This window comes from Ranitomeya imitator, chromosome 1 (assembly GCF_032444005.1).
Source record: "Ranitomeya imitator isolate aRanImi1 chromosome 1, aRanImi1.pri, whole genome shotgun sequence".
Taxonomy (NCBI): Eukaryota; Metazoa; Chordata; class Amphibia; order Anura; family Dendrobatidae; genus Ranitomeya; species Ranitomeya imitator.
Window position 1 is genome coordinate 26,914,777 of NC_091282.1, and position 25,182 is coordinate 26,939,958.

Here is a 25,182-nt window from a genome sequence, read left to right on the forward strand (position 1 = left end):
TGAACCATCCACAGGGCCATGACGGGCAACCGTCTCTGGGCTCTGTGTGCTCACTCCGGGTTCTCTTTAGACAGATTTTACTTGTAGGTTGGATCAGACAGGATTTGCAGGACAATAGGGTTGGGGAATGCCTCTAGAAAAACTTTCATAGGGTCTCCAAATGAACAGGGAGAGAAGTCATGCAGGGTGTAACGCAGTTTTAATTTAACCCTTTATGGCGCAGACATATGCACAGAGGATGGTTATGGGTGCTTTCGCTTTAATAAAGACATTACCAAAATCTTCGACAGACAAAAGGGGAATAAAGCCAAAACCTAGTGTACGAGAGGAGCGAGAGCTGCAAATGACCTCCCGGCGACCCGTACGCTTACACTCACAGGGTTAATGAAGGATTTTGGCACCAGGGAATATTTTCCAACATGTTTGTAGAAACAAAAGAAATCCCCACCGCACCCTCGCCAGGCGAGCGGCTTCCTGTACAGATTTCACTCCCCGAGCTGTGGACTTACTGCTAAGAGTCTAGGAGAGGCACAGTCCGTATAGAATAGCAGATTTATGGACTTTTATGTATGTTTACGGCCAGTGACAGCTCAATGCCAGATGGCAGTCTTGGCAAGAGAAAGCACACAATTAGTTCATATCCTCCTAAAAACAAAGATTGGGCAATTGCAAGACATTGAAATGCCTTTTACAGTTACTAAAGGATGTAAGGAGTTGTTTAGGATCAGAAAATCACAGGTGTTTTTTTAATAATGCCACACCTGTCCACAGGTTGTATGTGGTATTGCAGCTTAGCATCATTCACTTTAGTGCAGCATAGCTGCAGTACCCGACACAACCTGTGCACAGGTGTGGTGCTATTTCATGCTGTTTTTAACCACGTGCAATCAATGCATTTATATTATCTGTAAAATCAACTACAGCAATTATATACAGGTTGTTATTAACTTGCTCACTGTGGGACTTTAAAAAAAAAAAAAAGCCAAATAGTACCAATCACAAAAACGATAGGGATTAGGTTGATTTTAATTAAAAGGAGTATTATGAGGGAATTTTGCAAACGAGTGTTATTATGTAGAACATTAGGCTTGAAATGTACAATTATTTGGGATGTCACAATTAGAAGGAATTCAGCCTGCAAAATCATAACTTGAGGTTAAAGGATCGATCACGTGTTGGATGTTGCTGTAAAATTTACTTTCTGGATATTGTGATGTTTTCCTTCTACCCAAGTGTCAATGATTTCCTGTACTTGTGACCAAGCACAACTGTGGGGAGTTCCCGGTATATGGCACGTCTTGTGGGGTGTTCCCGATATATGGCAAGTCTTGTGGGGTGTTCCCGGTATAAGGCAGGTCTTTTGGGGAGTTCCAAGTATACGGCAGATCTTGTGAGGTGTTCTTGGTATACGGCAGGTTTTGTGGGGTGTTCCACTATACAGCAGGTCTTGTGAGGTGTTTCCGGTATGTGGCAGGTCTTGTGGGGTGTTCCCTGTATACAGCAGGTCTTGTGGGGTGTTCCTGGTATGTAGCAGGTCTTGTGGGGTGTTCCTGGTATGCAGCAGGTCTTGTGGGGTGTTCCCTGTATACAGCAGGTCTTGTGGGGTGTTCCCGGTATACAGCAGTTCTTGTGGGGTGTTCCCGGTATACGGCAGGTCTTGTGGGGTGTTCCCGGTATACAGCAGGTCTTGTGGGGTGCTCCCGGTATACGGCAGGTCTTGTGGGGTGTTCCCGGTATACAGCAGGTCTTGTGGGGTGTTCCCGGTATACGGCAGGTCTTGTGGGGTGTTCCCGGTATACAGCAGGTCTTGTGGGGTGTTCCCGGTATACGGCAGGTCTTGTGGGGTGTTCCTGGTATATGGCGGGTCTTGTGGGGTGTTCCTGGTATACGGCAGGTCTTGTGGGGTGTTCCCGGTATTCAGCCGGTCTTGTGGGGTGTTCCCGGTATACAGCAGGTCTTGTTGGGTGTTCACGGTATACAGCAGGTCTTGTGGTGTGATTGCAGTATATGGTGGGTCTTGTGGGGTGTTCCCAGTATACGGCAGGTCTTGTGGGGTGTTCCCAGTATACAGCAGGTCTTGTGGGGTGTTCCCGGGAAGGATTTCTCTTGTGTGATGTTCCCAGTATATGACGGGTCTTGTGGGGTGTTCCCAGTATACTGTTTTTGTGGGGTGTTCCCTGTATATAGCCGGTCTTGTGGGGTGTTCATGGTATACAGCACGTCTTGTGGTGTGTTTGCAGTATATGGTGGGTCTTGTGGGGTGTTCCCGATATACAGCAGGTCTTGTGGGGTGTTCCCAGTATACGACAGGTCTTGTGGGGTGCTCCCAGTATACATCAGGTCTTGAGGGTGTTCCCGGGAATGATTTCTCTTGTGTGATGTTCCCAGTATATGATGGGTCTTGTGGGGTGTTCCCAGTATACTGTTTTTGGGGGTGTTCCCTGTATATAGCCGGTCTTGTGGGGTGTTCATGGTATACAGCATGTCTTGTGGTGTGTTTGCAGTATATGGTGGGTCTTGTGGGGTGTTCCCGATATACAGCAGGTCTTGTGGGTTGTTCCCAGTATACGACAGGTCTTGTGGGGTGCTCCCAGTATACATCAGGTCTTGAGGGTGTTCCCGGGAATGATTTATCTTGTGTGATGTTCCCAGTATATGATGGGTCTTGTGGGGTGTTCCCAGTATACTGTTTTTGGGGGTGTTCCCTGTATATAGCCGGTCTTGTGGGGTGTTCATGGTATACAGCAGGTCTTGTGGTGTGTTTGCAGTATATGGTGGGTCTTGTGTGGTGTTCCCAATATACAACATGTCTTGTGTGGTGCTCCCATTATAGAGCAGGTTTTGTGGGGTGTTCATGGTGTATGGCAGGTCTAGTGGGGTGTTCACGGTGTATGGCAGGCCTTGTGGGATGCTTCCAGTATACAACAGGTCTTATGAGGTGATCCCTGTATACAGCAGGTCTTGTGGGGTGTTCCCGGTATCACGATATGGTATGAAATATCATAAGTTTAGTTGCTCGTCAGCTCATGAGGTAGGCTAAACCCCCCCCTTCACTAGCTGACTCTACTTGTTTCTCTCTGGGCTACGGACTGTATGCTAGAAGGGGGTTTTATTGCCCTGGGGTCGTAAATTCCAGGCTCAGAGGAAAGTCCCTCACCCCTCCCACCTTCACTAGTCAGAACTGGTAAAGTGGCTCCAAAATTCATGAAAGATCCTTTGTTTGGTTTTGGTACGATATTATGCACCATGTTTACGGTAAGAACACGAAAATATATGTTGTGAATTCTGTGGCTGAGTTCACTTCTGTGGTCACAAGTGGTATTGCAGTCTCTGGGTTTCCTCCCTCAGGTGTTTTGGTGAGCTCGTTGGCTGCCTTGCTATTTAGCTCCACCTGAGTCTGTCTTCCTTGCTCCTTGTCAATGTTCCAGTGTTGGATCTGAGCTACTGCATCTTTCCTTGGGCCTGCTGCTCTGCTAGATAAGTGCTTCTAGTTTGTTTTCTGTTTTTTCTGTCCAGCTTGCTATTAACTTTTGCTGGAAGCTCTGAGAAGCAAAGGGGTGCACCGCCGTGCTGTTAGTTCGGCACGGTGGGTCTTTTTGCCCCTTTGCGTGGTTTTCGTTTTAGGGTTTTTGTAGACTGCATAGTTCTCTTTGCTATCCTCGCTCTGTCTAGAATATCGGGCCTCACTTTGCTGAATCTATTTCATTCCTACGTTTGTCTTTTCATCTTGCTAACAGTCATTATATGTGGGGGGCTGCCTATTCCTTTGGGGTATTTCTCTGAGGTAAGTCAGGCTTGTATTTCTATCTTCAGGCTAGTCAGCTCCTCAGGCAGTGCCGAGTTGCATAGGTAGTGATAGGCGCAATCCATTGCTGCTTATAGTTGTGTGAGGATAGATCAGGTACTGCAGTCTACAGAGATTCCACGTCTCAGAGCTCGTCCTATTGTTTTTGGTTATTGCCAGATCTCTGTATGTGCGCTGATTACTGCACGCTGTGTTGCCTGATTGCCAGCCATAACAGTACAAGGAGCCCCACCAATGATTCCCAATAGAGGGAAAAAAGAAATCCTGACATCATTTTTTTTTCTTAGCTCTGTCTTCAGTCTTTTTTTTCCCCTAGACATTAGAGTGCTTCAGGACACAGCTGTGGACATGGATATTTAGGCTCTGTGCTCCTCAATGGATAATCTCGTTGTAAATGTACAAAAGATTCAAGATACTATTGATCAGAAATCGATGCTAGAACCAAGAATTCCGATTCCTGATTTGTTTTTTGGTGACAGAACTAAGTTCCTGAGCTTCAGAAATAATTGTAAGCTATTTTTGGCCTTGAAACCTCATTCTTCTGGTAATCCTATTCAACAGGTTTTGATTATTATTTCTTTTTTGCGCGGCGACCCACAGGACTGGGCGTTTTCTCTTGCGCCAGGAGACCCTGCATTGAGTAGTGTTGATGCATTTTTCCAGGCGCTGGGATTGCTTTACGATGAGCCTAATTCAGTGGATCAGGCTGAGAAAAATCTGCTGGCTTTATGCCAGGGTCAGGATGATGTAGAAGTATATTGTCAGAAATTTAGGAAGTGGTCAGTACTCACTCTGTGGAATGAATCTGCACTAGCGGCTTTGTTCAGAAAGGGTCTCTCTGAAGCTCTTAAGGATGTAATGGTGGGATTTCCTATGCCTGCTGGTTTGAATGAGTCTATGTCCTTGGCCATTCAGATCGGTCGTCGCTTGCGCGAGCGTAAATCTGTGCACCATCTGGCGGTATTGTCTGAGAGTAAACCTGAGCCTATGCAGTGCGACAGGACTATGACTAAAGTAGAACGGCAAGAACACAGACGTCTGAACAGACTGTGTTTCTATTGTGGTGATTCCACTCATGCTATTTCTAATTGTCCTAAACGCACTAGGCGGTTCGATAGCTCTGCCGTTATTGGTACTGTACAGTCCAAATTCCTTTTGTCCATTACCTTAATGTGCTCTTTGTCATCGTATTCTGTCATGGCGTTTGTGGATTCAGGCGCTGCCCTGAATCTGATGGATTTGGATTATGCTAAACGTTGTGGATTTTTCTTGGAGCCTTTGCGGTGTCCTATTCCGTTGAGAGGAATTGATGCTACACCTTTGGCCAAGAATAAGCCTCAGTACTGGGCCCAGCTGACCATGTGCATGGCTCCTGCACATCAGGAAGTTATTCGCTTTCTGGTACTGCATAATTTGCATGATGTGGTCGTGTTGGGGTTGCCATGGCTACAAACCCATAATCCAGTATTGGATTGGAACTCTATGTCGGTAACCAGCTGGGGTTGTCAGGGAGTACATGGTGATGTTCCATTTTTGTCTATTTCGTCATCCATTCCTTCTGACATCCCAGAGTTCTTGTCGGACTTTCAGGATGTATTTGAAGAGTCCAAGTCTGATGCCCTACCTCCGCATAGGAATTGTGATTGTGCTATCGATTTGATTCCTGGTAGTAAATTCCCTAAGGGTCGTTTATTTAATTTGTCCGTACCTGAACACACCGCTATGCGCAGTTATGTGAAGGAGTCCCTGGAGAAGGGACATATTCGCCCATCGTCGTCACCATTGGGAGCAGGGTTCTTTTTTGTAGCCAAGAAGGATGGTTCGCTAAGACCGTGTATTGATTACCGCCTTCTTAATAAGATCACTGTTAAGTTTCAGTATCCCTTGCCATTGATTTCTGACTTGTTTGCTCGGATTAAGGGGGCTAGTTGGTTTACTAAGATTGATCTTCGTGGTGCGTATAATCTGGTGAGAATCAGGCAGGGAGATGAATGGAAAACGGCATTTAATACGCCCGAGGGTCATTTTGAGTATCTGGTGATGCCGTTCGGACTTGCCAATGCTCCATCTGTTCTTCAGTCTTTTATGCATGACATTTTCCGTGAGTATCTGGATAAATTCTTGATTGTTTACTTGGATGACATTTTGATCTTCTCAGATGATTGGGAGTCTCATGTGAAGCAAGTCAGAATGGTTTTCCAGGTACTGCGTGCTAATTCCTTGTTCGTGAAGGGATCAAAGTGTCTCTTCGGTGTGCAGAAAGTTTCATTTTTGGGGTTCATCTTTTCCCCTTCTACTATCGAGATGGATCCGGTTAAGGTTCAGGCCATCCAGGATTGGACTCAGCCGACATCTCTGAAAAGTCTGCAGAAATTCCTGGGCTTTGCTAATTTTTATCGTCGCTTCATCTGTAATTTTTCTAGCATTGCCAGACCATTGACCGATTTGACCAAGAAGGGTGCTGATTTGGTTAATTGGTCTTCTGCTGCCGTGGAAGCTTTTCAGGAGTTGAAGCGTCGTTTTTGCTGTGCCCCTGTGTTGTGTCAACCTGATGTTTCTCTTCCGTTCCAGGTCGAGGTTGATGCTTCTGAGATTGGTGCAGGGGCGGTTTTGTCACAGAGAGGTTCTGGTTGCTCAGTGTTCAAACCATGTGCTTTCTTTTCCAGGAAATTTTCTGCTGCTGAGCGTAATTATGATGTGGGCAACCGAGAGTTGCTGGCCATGAAGTGGGCATTCGAGGAGTGGCGTCATTGGCTTGAGGGTGCTAAGCATCGCGTGGTGGTTTTGACTGATCATAAGAACCTTACTTATCTTGAGTCTGCCAAGCGCTTGAATCCTAGACAGGCCCGTTGGTCGTTATTTTTTGCTCGTTTTGATTTTGTGATTTCATACCTTCCGGGCTCTAAAAATGTGAAGGCGGATGCTCTGTCTAGGAGTTTTGTGCCCGACTCTCCGGGGTTATCTGAGCCGGCGAGTATCCTCAAGGAAGGAGTCATTGTGTCTGCCATCTCCCCTGATTTGCGGAGAGTGTTGCAGAAATTTCAGGCTAATAAGCCTGATCGTTGTCCGGCCGAGAAACTGTTCGTCCCTGATAGGTGGACTAGTAAAGTTATCTCTGAACTTCATTGTTCGGTGCTGGCCGGTCATCCTGGAATCTTTGGTACCAGGGAGTTGGTTGCTAGATCCTTCTGGTGGCCATCTCTGTCACGGGATGTGCGTGCTTTTGTGCAGTCCTGTGGAATTTGTGCTAGGGCTAAGCCCTGCCGTTCACGTGCCAGTGGGTTGCTTTTGCCCTTGCCGGTCCCGAAGAGGCCTTGGACACATATTTCGATGGATTTCATTTCTGACCTTCCCGTTTCTCAAAAAATGTCGGTCATTTGGGTGGTCTGTGATCGCTTTTCTAAAATGGTCCATCTGGTGCCCTTGGTTAAATTGCCTTCCTCCTCTGATTTGGTGCCTTTGTTCTTCCAGCATGTGGTTCGTTTGCATGGCATTCCTGAGAATATTGTTTCTGACAGAGGTTCCCAGTTTGTCTCGAGGTTCTGGCGAGCCTTTTGTGGTAGGATGGGCATTGACCTATCTTTCTCCTCGGCCTTCCATCCTCAGACTAATGGCCAGACCGAACGAACCAATCAGACCTTGGAAACATATCTGAGATGTTTTGTTTCCGCTGACCAGGATGATTGGGTGTCATTTTTGCCGTTGGCTGAGTTCGCCCTTAATAATCGGGCCAGCTCGGCTACCTTGGTCTCTCCATTTTTCTGCAATTCTGGGTTCCATCCTCGTTTCTCTTCAGGACAGGTTGAGTCTTCGGACTGTCCTGGTGTGGATTCTGTGGTGGACAGGTTGCGGCAGATCTGGACTCAGGTAGTGGACAATTTGACCTTGTCCCAGGAGAAGGCTCAGCTTTTCGCTAATCGCAGACGCCGTGTGGGACCCCGACTTCGTGTTGGGGATCTGGTTTGGTTATCTTCTCGTCATATTCCTATGAAGGTTTCCTCTCCTAAATTTAAACCTCGTTTTATTGGTCCGTATAGGATTTCTGAGATTCTCAATCCGGTGTCTTTTCGTCTGATCCTCCCAGACTCCTTTTCCATACATAATGTATTCCATAGGTCGTTGTTGAGGAGATACGTGGCACCTATGGTTCCATCTGTGGAGCCTCCTGCCCCTGTTTTGGTGGAGGGGGAATTGGAGTATATTGTGGAGAAGATTTTGGATTCTCGTGTCTCTAGACGGAAACTCCAGTATCTGGTCAAATGGAAGGGTTATGCTCAGGAAGATAATTCCTGGGTTTTTGCCTCTGATGTCCATGCCCCAGATCTTGTTCGTGCCTTTCATGTGGCTCATCCTGGTCGGCCTGGGGGTTCTGGTGAGGGTTCGGTGACCCCTCCTCAAGGGGGGGGTACTGTTGTGAATTCTGTGGCTGAGTTCACTTCTGTGGTCACAAGTGGTATTGCAGTCTCTGGGCTTCCTCCCTCAGGTGTTTTGGTGAGCTCGTTGGCTGCCTTGCTATTTAGCTCCACCTGAGTCTGTCTTCCTTGCTCCTTGTCAATGTTCCAGTGTTGGATCTGAGCTACTGCATCTTTCCTTGGGCCTGCTGCTCTGCTAGATAAGTGCTTCTAGTTTGTTTTCTGTTTTTTCTGTCCAGCTTGCTATTAACTTTTGCTGGAAGCTCTGAGAAGCAAAGGGGTGCACCGCCGTGCTGTTAGTTCGGCACGGTGGGTCTTTTTGCCCCTTTGCGTGGTTTTCGTTTTAGGGTTTTTGTAGACTGCATAGTTCTCTTTGCTATCCTCGCTCTGTCTAGAATATCGGGCCTCACTTTGCTGAATCTATTTCATTCCTACGTTTGTCTTTTCATCTTGCTAACAGTCATTATATGTGGGGGGCTGCCTATTCCTTTGGGGTATTTCTCTGAGGTAAGTCAGGCTTGTATTTCTATCTTCAGGCTAGTCAGCTCCTCAGGCAGTGCCGAGTTGCATAGGTAGTGATAGGCGCAATCCATTGCTGCTTATAGTTGTGTGAGGATAGATCAGGTACTGCAGTCTACAGAGATTCCACGTCTCAGAGCTCGTCCTATTGTTTTTGGTTATTGCCAGATCTCTGTATGTGCGCTGATTACTGCACGCTGTGTTGCCTGATTGCCAGCCATAACAAATATATATTCGTATTCCCACTCGGTGTAGGTACCCATCCCTTGAAACTCGGGCTTCTAACTCTACGTCTGGTAAAGAAGTAGGGTTTTCTCTGTAAATATGTATCCCAGATAGGACATATTTGATCTCATTAGAATGCTCACGTTAATCCGAGATGAATGATAGGTTTGGTCTGACTCTGTCATGTTTTGTAGTGAAGTTATAGAAATTAGAGAGAATAGTTTAAAGTTTAGGCAGAATGTAGAGAGAGGAGGGTCTGAATAAGCCAGCCCCTCTGTGATGTCAAAGCCTTAAGGTATTAAGTTTGTGGCAGGAGCCCCAGCTCACTCTCTTCTGCTGATGTCTCCTTCAGGACTGCTTGTCTTCTGAAGCCAGCAGCACGTCCAAATGAGCTGGGACATATGGAAAAACTCCACTAGCCTGGATGCCTGTCATGCTTTAAACATGTGAGTGTTGCTTTTCTCATTTATTCCCTTTATGTTATAATTACCCATGTACATATTTGCAATTGTCTCATTTGAAACTTCTTTCTAAAATATTTTTGATAACGCACTGCCTAATTTTTAATGGGATATACTATTATATGTTAGTTCTTCTCCATGCTCTAAAAACCGTACCCTAAGTCTTCTGAAGGGAAAACGCTACTGTTACTGTTGAGTTGGGTTAGCTTCGGACCCGTTTAATCGAAGCTGGTGGCAGCGAAAGTGCGCTGACTGTTGGATTATGCTGAAGCAACTGCGGGTTTGATAATTATTGTTCCTGCCTGAGTGGGAGTAGTTTACCGCGTCGCTGCAGCGTGCCCAATAGCCAGTACATAGCAGGCAGCCTTCCTGGCGACTAATTACCCAGGGTGCAGTACCTAATCTGACCTGAAAGTAAGGGGGCGCCAGAGAGCTGCAAGTGTTAAGTGGAACTGTAAGCGGGATATACATAAATCCCTGCAGTTTGTGGTATATTGAAAGCAGTGGGATACCTAGAATAAGCCCCTGCTGTAAGCAAGAGGTCAATAGCCTTGTGTGTGGTTTTTCATCACATCGTGGAGTGGAGGGATAACTAAGATAAGCCCCCCTGCACATGTGATAGCCGTCTGTTGGCCTGAAGTCACCTCAATCCGTGACGTAGGGGTGACGGTCACGGTGGGAATCCTGACCCAGTGTTGACAGCGGTCAGGGGAATCGTGACAATTGGTGGCAAGGCGGTGGGATATCTTAGAGCATTAGTGATTTGGTTTGAGTAATCATTCCTCTCACTAAAAACTTGCAGAAAGTTCTTGCGAGGACTCTGCGCAAATAAGTTTGGAGAACGAACTCAGTGCTTTTTAGTTGTGAGACAATTGCGTACTGGTAATTATCCCCTCCCTTCCTCTTCGTTTTTCTATCCTATCTTTTATTTGGCAACCATGGTTGGGCTGGGAGAAACCTTTTATGAGCAGCAGACCAGAGACACCCTTGTTGCCTTATGCAAGACACAGCACATTGACTTTGCAAGCAAAAACAAAGCCCAACTGGTCGCAGATCTGGTGCAATGGGAAGCCGCTCAAGACCAATCTCAGAGCTCAGAGGCCGCAGAAGCCAGCACCAGCGAACATGGTGCTGCAGCAGAGGTCCAACCACTGAATGCTGGCCCTGTTAGCGATCCGGGCGAATTGGACCCCCACCTGCAGGCGGCCTTGAAAGAATTCCCCACTGACGACCATGAGGGACGTCGGCAGCTGATTCAGCAATACCGGCAAGAGGCCCGAGCTGAGCGAGAGGCCCAGCGAGCCGAGCGGGAGGCTGAGAGAGCCGAGCGCCAAGCCCAGCGAGAACATGAACTGGAGATGCTCCGGCAGGGGGGGATGCCCTCCACCGCCCAGAGACGTGAGCCCAGCAGTGCTCAGATACCTAAGCCCCGGCCCGATCACTTTCCTGTTATGGAGAAGGACGGGGACTTGGACACTTTTTTGCGGGCCTTTGAGAAAGCCTGCCGGCAGTACCAGCTGCCTACAGATGAATGGGCCCGATACCTGACACCAGGGCTGAGAGGTAAAGCTCTGGAGGCGTTTGCTGCCCTCCCTCAAGAACAAGATGGTGACTATGAGGCCATCAAAAAGGCTTTGATAGCCAAGTACCAGCTTACACCCGAGGTGTACCGTAGAAAGTTCCGGACCCTCCAACGTGGCCCACACGACAGTTACAGTGATGTGGTGCATGGACTGGGGACCCACTTTGACCAGTGGACCCAAGGACTGTCAGTGACCACCTTTGCACAGCTGCGAGACCTGATGATCAAAGACCAGTTCTTTCATCTTTGCCCAGCTGAGGTGCGACAGTTCGTGATGGACAGAGAACCCAAAGACGTGACGAAAGCAGCCCAGATTGCCGATGCCTATGAGGCCAACCGTAGATCGGAAGGGCGGAAGCCAGTCACCACCAGCTGGAGAGGGGGTAAGCCTGCAACCAACGCCAGTACCCCTGCCAGCCAACACACCAGAGGTCCTGGCCCCGTGGCCAACAGCACCAGACCGACCACCGAACCTCGCACGTGTTACACCTGCCATCAGACGGGTCATATCAGTCTCGCCTGCCCAACCAAGCAGAAGAACACCCAAGCCAAGGCCCCAGGGCCTAATGCAGCAGTTCTTTTGGTGGGTGGTGTGGTTGGGAGGGTGTGTGACAACGTACAGCATGTCACTGTGGGAGGCCATGTTGCTACAGGCCTCAAGGACACCGGGGCTGAACGAACCCTCATCCGACCCGAACTGGCGGCCCCTGAAGAAATCATTCCGGGGAAAACCCTAACTGTCACTGGGATTGGGGGCATCAGCTGTCCCTTACCGATGGCCCGGGTTTTTATTGATTGGGGTGCCGGGAGCGGGGTGAAGGAAGTGGGGCTGTCTGATAATTTGCCCACTGATGTTTTGTTGGGGACTGATTTGGGGAGGATGGTTGCATAATACGTCCCTGACACCCCTCCCCAATCTACTAATAAGGGTAAAGTTAACCCTGATGATGATGATGATGGGAAATCGCATGTGTTACCTGACCATGCTTTATCTTGTAATGATGCATCTAATAACCATTTTTTCCCTAGGATTGATGGTGAAAATGTTGTACCTGTGCCAGCTGAACCTGATAATGATTTTTCTGTGAAGGTTAATGTGTCCATAGGTACAGGCGTGCCCAGCCACGTCGCTCTGCGGAGTGAGACGGCTGAGGAACCCCTAACAGGGGCAAGTGTCGGTGCTACAGGAAATGGGGAGATGCATGGGAACCGTGAGGAAGGTGATGCCATGAAAGTGACCAGTGCCACCGAGGAAGGTAACTGGCCCATAAGTAGCACTGCCCCTGGAGTGTTGGGGGTGGATGGGGAGGTAGAGCCCATAGCAGCGCCGGCTGATGGGTCTGTAGAAACCCCCGGGGAGACAGCCTACGTAGCTGCTGTCACCCGCAGTCAGAGTGCCCGGAACGCAGATAACTGTCTGCCTTCCGGACCCTCCGCAGTCATTACTGTTACTGAACCAGAGGTGGACCCAGAGCAGGTCCAAGAGGGTTCCCGTGGGGAAGGGACCCTGACGTCGCTTTTGGCTTCCCCTAGCCAGGAGTTTCAGGCCGCTCTGCACACAGATGCGAGCCTAGAGAGTTTGAGACAACTTGCCGGGACGCCCTTCTCCGAGACTGATAAGGAAAAGGTGTTCTGGGAACAAGGAAGGTTATACCGGGAGACAGTACCCGGAGAATCACAAAAGGAGTGGTTGAGGGAAAGACAGTTGGTCGTCCCCCAGCAATTCCGGGGTGAGTTGTTGCGGATTGCCCATGAGATCCCGCTAGCTGGACACTTGGGGATCGGCAAAACTAAGGCCCGGCTGTCTCAACACTTCTATTGGCCTAAGATGGGGACAGATGTGTCAAACTACTGCCGCTCCTGTATCACTTGTCAAAGAGTGGGGAAGGCGGGGCCTGCTCTTAAGGCTCCCCTGATCCCTTTGCCAGTGATAGAGGAGCCTTTCCAGAGGATCGCGGTGGACATTGTGGGCCCGCTGGCCGTCCCCAGCAGCTCTGGAAAGCAATACATCCTTACTGTGGTAGACTATGCTACCCGGTACCCAGAGGCAGTAGCTCTGTCGTCAACTAGGGCAGATAAGGTGGCGGATGCCCTGTTGGCCATCTTTTCACGTGTAGGATTTCCCAGGGAAATGCTTACTGATCAAGGGACCCAATTTATGTCTCGCCTAATGGAGGCTCTCTGTAAGAAAATGCAGGTGAAGCACCTGGTATCGAGTGCGTATCACCCACAGACCAATGGCTTGTGTGAACGCTTCAATGGTACCCTCAAACAGATGCTACGCATGCTGGTTGAGACTCAAGGGCGCGACTGGGAGCGGTACCTCCCACACCTGCTGTTCGCTTACCGAGAGGTTCCACAGGCCTCGACGGGGTTCTCCCCCTTCGAGCTCCTGTACGGCAGGCGAGTCCGGGGACCCCTTGGGTTGGTAAGAGAATGCTGGGAAGAGGAGCCGAACCCTTCTGAAGTGTCCATAGTGGAGTATGTCATGCGCTTCCGTGACAAGATGCAGACCTTGACGCAGTTGGTGCATGAAAACATGACGCAGGCTCAGGCTGATCAGAAGCACTGGTACGACCAGAACGCCCGGGAGCGGACCTACCACGTGGGTCAAAAGGTGTGGGTGCTGGTCCCTGTACCAACGGATAAACTTCAGGCCGCCTGGGAGGGCCCGTACGTCGTCCACCAACAGCTCAACCCGGTCACGTACGTGGTCACGCTTGACCACGCTCGGGGTAGGCGAAAGGCCTTTCACATCAACATGATGAAGGCTCATCACGAACGTGAACCTTTCGTCCTACCGGTCTGCAGCTTACCCGAAGACGGGGAGGAAGACACCCTCCTGGACTTGCTGGCCCAAGCCAAGGCCAATGGGTCCATCGAGGATGTGGAGGTAAGCGCCTCGTTAACTGAACCCCAGCGGGTGCAGTTGCAAACCACACTGGAACCCTTCCGGGTCTATTCTCCAACCGACCTGGGAGGACTGAGTTAGCAGTCCACGAGGTGGACACCGGGAATCACGCCCCACTACGGCGAACACCCTATTGAATCTCTGACCAGGTGCAGCAGACTATGCGCCAAGAGATCGATGAGATGTTACAGCTGGGGGTGATTCGACGGTTAAAGAGCGCGTGGGCATCACCTGTAGTTCTCGTGCCAAAGAAGGACCGGACCACCCGGTTCTGCGTGGACTACAGGGGGCTCAACGCCATCACAGCCTCGGATGCGCACCCAATGCCGCGCATGGAGGAGCTGCTTGAGAAGTTAGCTGGCGCAGATTACCTAACAATAATGGATCTGAGTCGAGGATACTGGCAGATTCCCCTGAGCCCCGAGGCGCAGGAAAAGTCCGCCTTTATCACACCCTTTGGACTGTACGAGTCCACGGTCATGCCCTTCGGCATGAAGAATGCCCCTGCCACTTTCCAGCGGATAGTCAACCTCCTGCTTTAGGGACTGGAGACGTACGCCGTGGCGTACTTGGATGACATTGCCATCTTCAGTCCCTCCTGGAAGGAACACCTGCAGCATCTCGAGGAGGTGCTCAGGCGAATTCACCAAGCAGGACTGACTATCAAGCCGGGAAAGTGTCAGATGGGCATGAGGGAGGTTCACTACCTGGGGCACCGGGTAGGCGGGAACACCCTGAAGCCAGAGCCTGACAAAGTGGGAGTGATCGTGAATTGGCCCACTCCCGTGAACAAGAAACAGGTGATGTCCTTCTTGGGCACTGCAGGGTACTATAGGCACTTCGTAAAGCACTATAGTAGCCTGGCAAAACCTTTGACGGACCTCACCAGGAAGAAGCTACCTCACATTGTCAACTGGACAGATGGCTGTGAGGGGGCCTTCCAGGCGTTGAAAACTGCACTGTGCAACGCCCCTGTGTTGAAAGCAGTTGACAGCAGTCGACCGTTCTTGGTGCAGACCAACGCCAGCGAGTTTGGCCTTGGTGCTGTACTCAGCCAGGTTGACTCGGAGGACCAAGAGCACCCCGTGTTATACCTGAGCCGGAAACTTTTGCTGAGGGAAGTGGCCTACTCCACCATCGAGAAGGAGTGCCTGGCCATAGTCTGGACCCTGCAGCGCTTGCAGCCCTACTTGTACGGTCACACCTTCACTGTGGTGACCGACCACAACCCTCTGCGCTGGCTAAATGCCATGTGTGGAACCAACGGCAGGTTGCTATGCTGGAGCCTTGCCCTTCAGCAGTTTGACTTCACCATTGAACATAAAACGGGCAAAGAGCATGGGAATGCAGATGGACTCTCCCGCCAGGGTGAACCTAATGAGGTGCCCATGGAGGCATACCGTGGGGTACTGCCTCCCTAGCGCACACCAAAAGGGGGAGGTGTCACGATATGGTATGAAATATCATAAGTTTAGTTGCTCGTCAGCTCATGAGGTGGGCTAAACCCCCCCCTTCACTAGCTGACTCTACTTGTTTCTCTCTGGGCTACGGACTGTATGCTAGAAGGGGGTTTTATTGCCCTGGGGTCGTAAATTCCAGGCTCAGAGGAAAGTCCCTCACCCCTCCCACCTTCACTAGTCAGAACTGGTAAAGTGGCTCCAAAATTCATGAAAGATCCTTTGTTTGGTTTTGGTACGATATTATGCACCATGTTTACGGTAAGAACACGAAAATATATATTCGTATTCCCACTCGGTGTAGGTACCCATCCCTTGAAACTCGGGCTTCTAACTCCGTCTGGTAAAGAAGTAGGGTTTTCTCTGTAAATATGTATCCCAGATAGGACATATTTGATCTCATTAGAATGCTCACGTTAATCCGAGATGAATGATAGGTTTGGTCTGACTCTGTCATGTTTTGTAGTGAAGTTATAGAAATTAGAGAGAATAGTTTAAAGTTTAGGCAGAATGTAGAGAGAGGAGGGTCTGAATAAGCCAGCCCCTCTGTGATGTCAAAGCCTTAAGGTATTAAGTTTGTGGCAGGAGCCCCAGCTCACTCTCTTCTGCTGATGTCTCCTTCTGGACTGCTTGTCTTCTGAAGCCAGCAGCACGTCCAAATGAGCTGGGACATATGGAAAAACTCCACTAGCCTGGATGCCTGTCATGCTTTAAACATGTGAGTGTTGCTTTTCTCATTTATTCCCTTTATGTTATAATTACCCATGTACATATTTGCAATTGTCTCATTTGAAACTTCTTTCTAAAATATTTTTGATAACGCACTGCCTAATTTTTAATGGGATATACTATTATATGTTAGTTCTTCTCCATGCTCTAAAAACCGTACCCTAAGTCTTCTGAAGGGAAAACGCTACTGTTACTGTTGAGTTGGGTTAGCTTCGGACCCGTTTAATCGAAGCTGGTGGCAGCGAAAGTGCGCTGACTGTTGGATTATGCTGAAGCAACTGCGGGTTTGATAATTATTGTTCCTGCCTGAGTGGGAGTAGTTTACCGCGTCGCTGCAGCGTGCCCAATAGCCAGTACATAGCAGGCAGCCTTCCTGGCGACTAATTACCCAGGGTGCAGTACCTAATCTGACCTGAAAGTAAGGGGGCGCCAGAGAGCTGCAAGTGTTAAGTGGAACTGTAAGTGGGATATACATAAATCCCTGCAGTTTGTGGTATATTGAAAGCAGTGGGATACCTAGAATAAGCCCCTGCTGTAAGCAAGAGGTCAATAGCCTTGTGTGTGGTTTTTCATCACATCGTGGAGTGGAGGGATAACTAAGATAAGCCCCCCTGCACATGTGATAGCCGTCTGTTGGCCTGAAGTCACCTCAATCCGTGACGTAGGGGTGACGGTCACAGTGGGAATCCTGACCCAGTGTTGACAGCGGTCAGGGGAATCGTGACACCCGGTAACAACGGGTATTGTGGGATGTTCCCTGTATATGACGTATCTTGTGGGGTGTTCCCGGTATACATCAGTTCTTATGGGGTGTTCCCGTGTGACAAAGTCACTGGTAAAGTACTGGAGGGGAGATATGTGTCACTATGCCTAATGGCGTCATTGATATAAAGCCAGAGTATTTTGTTCTAGCACAATAAAGTGTTGTGAGGCCGAAGCTAAAGTTGCATACATGGGCTGGTTTTATGTGGACGTCCATAGAGTGGGTGGCAGGGTGTCCACCTTATCTCCACCTGCAGAGCAGGCACCGCAGTGTGCTGACAGGACCTGTGTGATGTCACAGTCATGTGATCAGTCATATGGGTGAAGAGTCACATGGTCAAGGCATAAATAACTGGACTCCAAATGCAGTCTGGGTGTTGAGTGTCTGGAGAGGAACACTCCAGAGAAGTGGTTTTGTGCTGTGGGTTATGCCTGAATCATGGGTTGTGCTAACCCTGAGAGGGCTGATGCTGTTACTACAAGGGTTGTACCTAGAGCTACCGTTTTGTTTTACTTTGCTGTTTTGCCCAAGGGGGCGTTTATTTTGTGCTTAACCCTTGGCTTATGCCGCATTTAATAAACTAAGTGCATCCTTCAAGCCACAGTGTTCCCGTGTCTACCTCCGTGTGCAGCCGAGTGAGCCGATCTATCCACAGCAAACATGTGTGATGGCCACAGGCCAAGGTGTGATTTCAGGCAAGATGAAGGACCTGCTCAAACATGTGATATAAGCACAGCAGCAACAGCAACTACAGCACCAGCAGCAATTACAGCAGCAACAGATGGCGCAACAAAAGACAAGTAAGCTGCTTATACAGTAGATGCAGCAGCACCACCAGCAGCATCAGAAGCAGATTGATTTGCTTGCAGAGGAGGTTCGTGGAAGGCCAGCAGCCCCTACCTCAGGTCCAGGTGACGACACGTACATACAGAAGGCGTAAGACGAGCGAAACAAAGAATGACCCCGGGTGATGATATTGAGGCATTTTTGGCATTTATGACTATTCGAGTGGGTGGCAGAGTGTGAGAAGCTACCACCAGAGCAGTGGGCGGAGGTGCTGACCCCCTATGTGACTGGTGAGCCCCAGAAGGCCTATTATGATTTGGCATTGCAGGAGGCAAAGGAGTATACCAAATTGAAAACCGAAATTTTGGCACACCAGGAGTGACTATGTCTGTCAGAGCACAAAGGGTTCACCGCTGGGCATATTATGGGGACAAACCACCTTGATCCCAGATGTTTGACTTATTGCATGTTGTGCAAACATGGCTGCTGTCACAATCTTACACTCCAGACCAGAGGGTCGAGCGCTGGATGAGTTCCCTTGTGTGTCCTGGCTGGTGACGAAGACGACATAGCGACCAGTGAGGCCAAAATTCCTGAACTGGGGGTTTCTGGTGGAAATTTTGGGACTGCCCAAATGCAGGATTTTCCCCGGGAAGGAACAACCACGGGAAGGGCAGCATCCTATGAAGGAAAGCCACCTATGCCAAGCATGGTATCCATCCACAGACAGCTGTTTCGGGGTTTTTGCCCCTCATCAGTGTGGAGTAGGAATCTGGCTATTAGGAGCAGTGCCTAGTAAAAAGGCTATAAAGGCACAGATGATTGGCCTCGGGGAGACCAAAACATCCAACACCGTGGAGACACCATCACGTGTTTCTCAACGCAGTGATTCCAGAACACTGCCCCCATCCCTTATGGGAAATATGCAGATGCATGTAAAGAAGCTGCGGAGACACCATCACGTGTTTCTCAACGCAACCAGTGAATAGCCAGGCCTTTCCCCGGGAAGGAACAACCACGGGAAGGGCAGCATCCTATGAAGGAAAGCCACCTATGCCAAGCATGGTATCCATCCACAGACAGCTGTTTCGGGGTTTTTGCCCCTCATCAGTGTGGAGTAGGAATCTGGCTATTAGGAGCAGTGCCTAGTAAAAGGCTGTGAAGGTACAGATGAATGACCTCGGGGAGACCAAAACATCCAACACCGCGGATACATGCATCTGCATATTTCCCATAAGGGATGGGGGCAGTGTTCTGGAATCACTGTGTTGAGAAACACGTGATGGTGTCTCCGCGGTGTTGGATGTTTTGGTCTCCCCGAGGCCAATCATCTGTGCCTTTATAGCCTTTTTACTAGACACTGCTCCTAATAGCCAGATTCCTACTCCACACTGATGAGGGGCAAAAACCCCGAAACAGCTGTCTGTGGATAGATACCATGCTTGGCATAGGTGGCTTTCCTTCATAGGATGCTGCCCTTCCCGTGGTTGTTCCTTCCCGGGGAAAGGCCTGGCTATTCACTGCTTGCGTCGAGAAACACGTGATGGTGTCTCCGCAGCTTCTTTACATGCATCTGCATATTTCCCATAAGGGATGGGGGCAGTGTTCTGAAATCACTGCGTTGAGAAACACGTGATGGTGTCTCCGCAGTGTTGGATGTTTTGGTCTTCCCGAGGCCAATCATCTGTGCCTTTATAGTCAAATGCAGGATTTAACATTGAAAAATGTACTTGAAAATGTTCTACTGTTCTCCATCAGAGAAGTGCCATAGGCCTCTACAGGGTTCTCGCCATTCGAGCTCCTATACGGACAGCACCCTAGGGGTCTTCTTGACATTGCAAAGGAGACCTGGGAAGCGGCGGTAACACCCCACCGAAGTGTTAACGAACATGTGGCCCAGATGCAGGACAGATGTCGACTAAGAACTAGAGTCTCCTCCAAACACGAGAGACCCAGGCAAGGGTCTACAGTAGGTTGTCAAGAGTGAGACAGTTTAGCCCTGGAGACCAGATGCGGGCATTGATCTCAACCGTTGAAAGTAAATTCCAGGCCAAGTGGCAAGGGCCATACGAGGTGGTCGAAAAGTTGAGTAATGTCAACTACAAGGTCCACCAACCGGGAAGAAGAAAACCATACCAGGTGTACCACATTAACCAGCTGAAACCCTGGCGAGTCAGGGATCTGGTAGAAGCAACATGCCTAGGAGCCCATCCTGAAGCCAAGGTCGAGGATATCACAGTGGCAGAGACACTGTCGCCGGCCCAGATAAAACAGTGCGAAATCCTGACTGAACCGCATGTGAGGGTGAACCAAAGGCCGTATCGGATTCCTGAAGCTTGCCTCGAGGTGATCTCCAAGGAGTTGAAGAGAATGTTGAGCCTGGGCATCATCATGGAGTCAAAGAGTGTCTGGTCCAGCCCTATTGTCCTTGTGCCGAAGCCAGATGGAGAACGGCACTTCTGTAACGGTTACAGGAAGCTCAATGAGTTTGACGCTTATCCGATGCCCCGGGTCGATGAGCTTGTTGAGAGGCTAGGGTCAGCCAGATATATCGCCACCCTGGACCTGACAAAAGGGTACTGGCAAATTCTTCTGTCTCCAAGTGCCAAGCAGAAGATGGCCTTCTCTACACCGTACGGGTGCTTTCAGTATACCCGGATGCCTTTCGGACTACAAGAAGCCCCAGCTACCTTCCAGAGGGCTATAGACCAGATACTAGTCCCTCACAAGAAGTACGCTGCCGCTTTCTTGAATGACATCGTGATCTTCAGCCCAGATTGGGGAAGTCACCTGCAGAAGGTCCAGGTGGTACTGAATGCACTGAGGGAGGCAGGGTTTACCATAAACCCAAAGAAGTGCACCCTCGGAAAAGAAGAGGCAAAGTACTTGGGTTACATCATTGGAAGGGGCCAGTTTAAGCCACAAATAGACAAAGTGGAGGCAATCCAAAAGTGGCCTCAGACGGTCTCCGAAAAGCAGGTTGGGGCGTTTCTGGGAATTGTGGGTTATTATCGTCGATTTATCTCGAATTTTGCCATGACAGCCGATCCCCTGACAGATTTTCTCAAGGGCACAAAATCATTGATGGTCAAATGGTCCTTGGAAGCTGGGATGGCATTCCAAGAGTTGAAGTTTGGCCCTTGCTAACAGCCAGTCTTGGTCGCACCAGACTTCACTAAGGAGTTTGTGCTCCAGACGAACGCCTCCGAAGTCGGTTTGGGAGCTGTATTGTCCCAGGAAATAAATGGGGCAAACACCCAGTCCTATACCTGAGTAGAAAACTCTCCTGTGAGAAGAACTATGTCATCGTGGTGAAAGAGTGCTTGGCCAGCAAGTGGGCTATCGACACCCTGAGATATTACCTGTTAGCCATAAGGTTCAGGCTAATATCTGATCATGCACCCTTGACATGGATGAGGGAAAAGAAGGGAAGAATGCCCGGGTAACTAGGTGGTTTCTGACGCTCCAGGACTTTACATTTCATGTGGAGCACAGGCCAGGAAAGTTGCCTGGGAACACAGATGCCCTGTCCAGAGTCCCCCTGCTTAGCCAGTGAAGGTGCCATAGCCCCCAGCTTTGGGCAGAGGGGGATATGTGACAAAGTCACTGGTAAAGTACTGGAGGGGAGATATCTGTCACTGTGCATGATGGTGTCAGTGATATAAAACTAGAGTATTTTCCTCCAACACACTGAAGTTATTTTGTGCTTAACCCTTGGTTTCTGCTGCATTTAATAAACCAAGTGCAACCTTCAAGTCACAGTGTTCCCGTGTCTACCTCCGTGTGCAGCCAAATGAGCCGATCTACCACACCGGTATACTTCAGGTCCTGTGGGGTGTTCCTAGTAAACGTCAGGTCTTGTGGGGTGTTTCCAGTATACGGTAGGTCTTGTGTAATATTCTTGGTATACAACAGGTCTTGTGGGGTGTTCCAGGTAGACTGCAGGTCTTGTAGTGTTCCTGGTGTACGGCAGGTTTTGTGGCATGTTCTCGGTATACGGCGGGTCTTGTGGGGTGTTCCTGGTATATAGCAGGTCTTGTGAAGTGTTCCCAGTATTTGGCAGGTCTTGAGGGGTGTTCCTGGTATACACATCTTTTGGGGTGTTCGTGGTATACAGCAGGTCTTGTGGGGTGTTCCTGGTGTACGGCGGGTCTTGTGGGGTGTTCCTGGTATATGGCAGGTCTTGTGGGGTGTTCCTGGTATACGGCAGGTCTTGTGGGGTGTTCCTCGTATATGGCATGTCTTGTGGGGTGTTCCTGGTATACGGCAGGTCTTGTGGGGTGTTCCTGGTATATGGCAGGTCTTGTGGGGTGTTCCTGGTATACGGCGGGTCTTGTGGGGTGTTCCTGGTATATGGCAGGTCTTGTGGGGTGTTTCTGGTATATGGCAGGTCTTGTGAAGTGTTCCCAGTATATGGCAGGTCTTGTGGGGTGTTCCTGGTATATGGCAGGTCTTGTGGGGTGTTCCCAGTATATGGCAGGTCTTGTGGGGTGTTCCTGGTATATGGCAGGTCTTGTGGGGTGTTCCCAGTATATGGTAGGTCTTGTGGGGTGTTCCTGGTATATGACAGGTCTTGTGGGGTGTTCCCAGTATATGGCAGGTCTTGTGGGGTGTTCCTGGTATATGGCAGGTCTTGTGATGTGTTCCCAGTATATGGCAGGTCTTGTGGGGTGTTCCTGGTATATGGCAGTCTTGTGAGGAGTTCCTCGTATATGGCAGGTCTTGTGGGGTGTTCCTGGTATACAGCAGGTCTTGTGAAGTGTTCCCAGTATATGGCAGGTCTTGTGGGGTGTTCCTGGCTTATGGCAGGTCGTTTCGGGAGTTCCTGGTATATTGCAGGTCTTTTCGGGTGTTCCTGGTATATGGCATGTCTTGCGGGTTGTTCTCGGTATATGGCAGGTCTTGTGGGGTGTTCCTGGTATACGGCAGGTCTTGTGGGGTGTTCCTGTTATATGGCAGGTCTTGTGGGGGTGTTCCTGGTATATGGCAGGTCTTGTGGGGTGTTCCTGTTATATGGCAGGTCTTGTGGGGGTGTTCCTGGTATATGGCAGGTCTTGTGGGGTGCTCCCTGTATAGGGCAGGTCTTGTGGGGTGTTCCTGGTATTTGCCAGGTCTTGTGGGGTGTTCCTGGTATATGGCAGGTCTTGTGAAGTGTTCCCAGTATATGGCAGGTCTTGTGGGGTGTTCCTGGTATATGGCAGGTCTTGTGAAGTGTTCCCAGTATATGGCAGGTCTTGTGGGGTGTTCCTGGTATATGGCAGGTCTTGTGGGGTGTTCCCAGTATATGGCATGTCTTGTGGGGTGTTCCTGGTATATGGCAGGTCTTGTGGGGTGTTCCTGGTACAGTATATGGCAGGTCTTGTGAAGTGTTCCCAGTATATGGCAGGTCTTTTCAGGTGTTCCTGGTATACGGCAGGTCTTGTGGGGTGTTCCTCGTATACAGCAGGTCTTGTGAAGGGTTCCTGGTATATGGCAGGTCTTTTTGTGTGTTCCTGGTATATATCAGGTCTTTTCGAGTGTTCTCGGTATATGGCATGTCTTGTGGGGTGTTCCTCGTATATAGCAGGTCTTGTGGGGTGTTCCTGATATATGGCAGGTCTTGTGAAGGGTTCCTGGCATATGGCAGGTCTTTTTGAGTGTTCCTGGCATATGGCAGGTCTTTTTGAGTGTTCCTGGTACATGGCAGGCCTTTTCGAGTGTTCTCGGTATATGGTAGGTCTTGTGGGGAGTTCTCGTATATGGCAGGTCTTGTGGGGTGTTCCTGGTATATGGCAGGTCTTGTTGGGTGTTACTGGTATATGGCAGGTCTTGTGAAAGGTTCCTGGCATATGGCAGGTCTTTTTGTGTGTTCCTGGTATATGTCAGGTCATTTCGAGTGTTCTCGGTATATGGCATGTCTTGTGGGGTGTTCCTCGTATATAGCAGGTCTTGTGGGGTGTTCCTGATATATGGCAGGTCTTGTGAAGGGTTCCTGGCATATGGCAGGTCTTTTTGAGTGTTCCTGGCATATGGCAGGTCTTTTTGAGTGTTCCTGGTATATGGCAGGTCTTTTCGAGTGTTCTCGGTACATGGCAGGTCTTGTGGGGAGTTCCTCGTATATGGCAGGTCTTGTGGGGAGTTCCTCGTATACAGCAGGTCTTGTGGGGTGTTCCTTGTATATGGCAGGTCTTGTGGGGTGTTCCTGGTATATGGCAGGTCTTGTGGGGTGTTCCTGGTATATGGCAGGTCTTGTGGGGTGTTCCTGGTATATGGCGGGTCTTGTAGGGTGTTCCTGGTATATGGCAGGTCTTGTGAAGGGTTCCTGGCATATGGCAGGTCTTTTTGAGTGTTCCTGGCATATGGCAGGTCTTTTTGAGTGTTCCTGGTATATGGCAGGTCTTTTCGAGTGTTCTCGGTACATGGCAGGTCTTGTGGGGAGTTCCTCGTATATGGCAGGTCTTGTGGGGTGTTCCTCGTATACAGCAGGTCTTGTGGGGTGTTCCTTGTATATGGCAGGTCTTGTGGGGTGTTCCTGGTATATGGCAGGTCTTGTGGGGTGTTCCTGGTATATGGCAGGTCTTGTGGGGTGTTCCTGGTATATGGCGGGTCTTGTAGGGTGTTCCTGGTATATGGCAGGTCTTGTGGGGTGTTCCTGGTATATGGCATATCTTGTGGGGTGGTCCTGATATACGTCAGGTCCTGTAAGTTGATCCTGGTATATAGTGGATAGTACTAATTACCAAAAGTGATAACAGCGTCTTGAATTTCCTAGACTAGGCACTTATTAGGTGAATAGGGTCTTTTGCGTCCATTTGGCACATGTGCATGGAGGAGCGTGAACATAGTGTATGGACAGACTTTCAAGTATAACTCTACACAACTGAGGCCTATAGGTACTGGATAGTATGGCTCTATGTGCCATATACACAAGTAGCCCAAATCAGTGATACAGGACCCCGCCTTCCAGCACCAGCTTTGCCTTTTTCCAGCACGACACCAACAATTACTTTTTGCAGCCAATATCCCGCACACATCATCATGGAGATAACAAAGTAATTGTGTATTTCGTATAACACGCCTTCCCATGATAAACCAGTCAGCGGAATAACGATTGCCCGGGGTAAAAAAAATCACCTTTGGTGCCAGGAGGCGCGATAACAGGGCGATCTTATTTCAGCACTGGCTCTGTTCCTTTAGTACATGTACAGGGTTTCTGTTTTCATAGCTTACCTTAGTGGGTGTGGGGCGTGAAGTCCGGGGCCGCCGCTGCTTGGGTTTCAACCTGAAGATTATTCTCCTCTCCTGAACAATTCTTCTTTGTGCCGCTGCCAAAAAGGGAAAATGCTGCACAAAGGGTTAACAGAAGGCAGAGCCAAAATCCCATCAGAAGAGATTTGTTTACAGATGACTTAGGTTAACCCTTCATTCTCATGACAAATGATAATGCTTAAAGGGAATCTGTATCTAGGACAGAAGTGAGCAGTTTTTGCTCTTATTTCATTCCCACGACTTCACTGACTTTTCTGTTTTTTGTATTTTTGAAGTCCGACTTA

General features: G+C 49.3%; 1 long non-coding RNA gene across 1 annotated transcript in view; it reads right to left on the bottom strand.

Annotated features, from left to right (window-relative positions):
- Positions 1-24,946, bottom strand: part of LOC138657583 (uncharacterized) — a 116,393-nt gene extending 91,447 nt beyond the window's left edge. The window contains exon 1 of the long non-coding RNA XR_011317075.1: positions 24,860-24,946. This is a non-coding gene — a long non-coding RNA (uncharacterized lncRNA). The remainder of the gene's footprint in view (positions 1-24,859) is intronic.
- Positions 24,947-25,182: the final 236 nt, after the last annotated feature.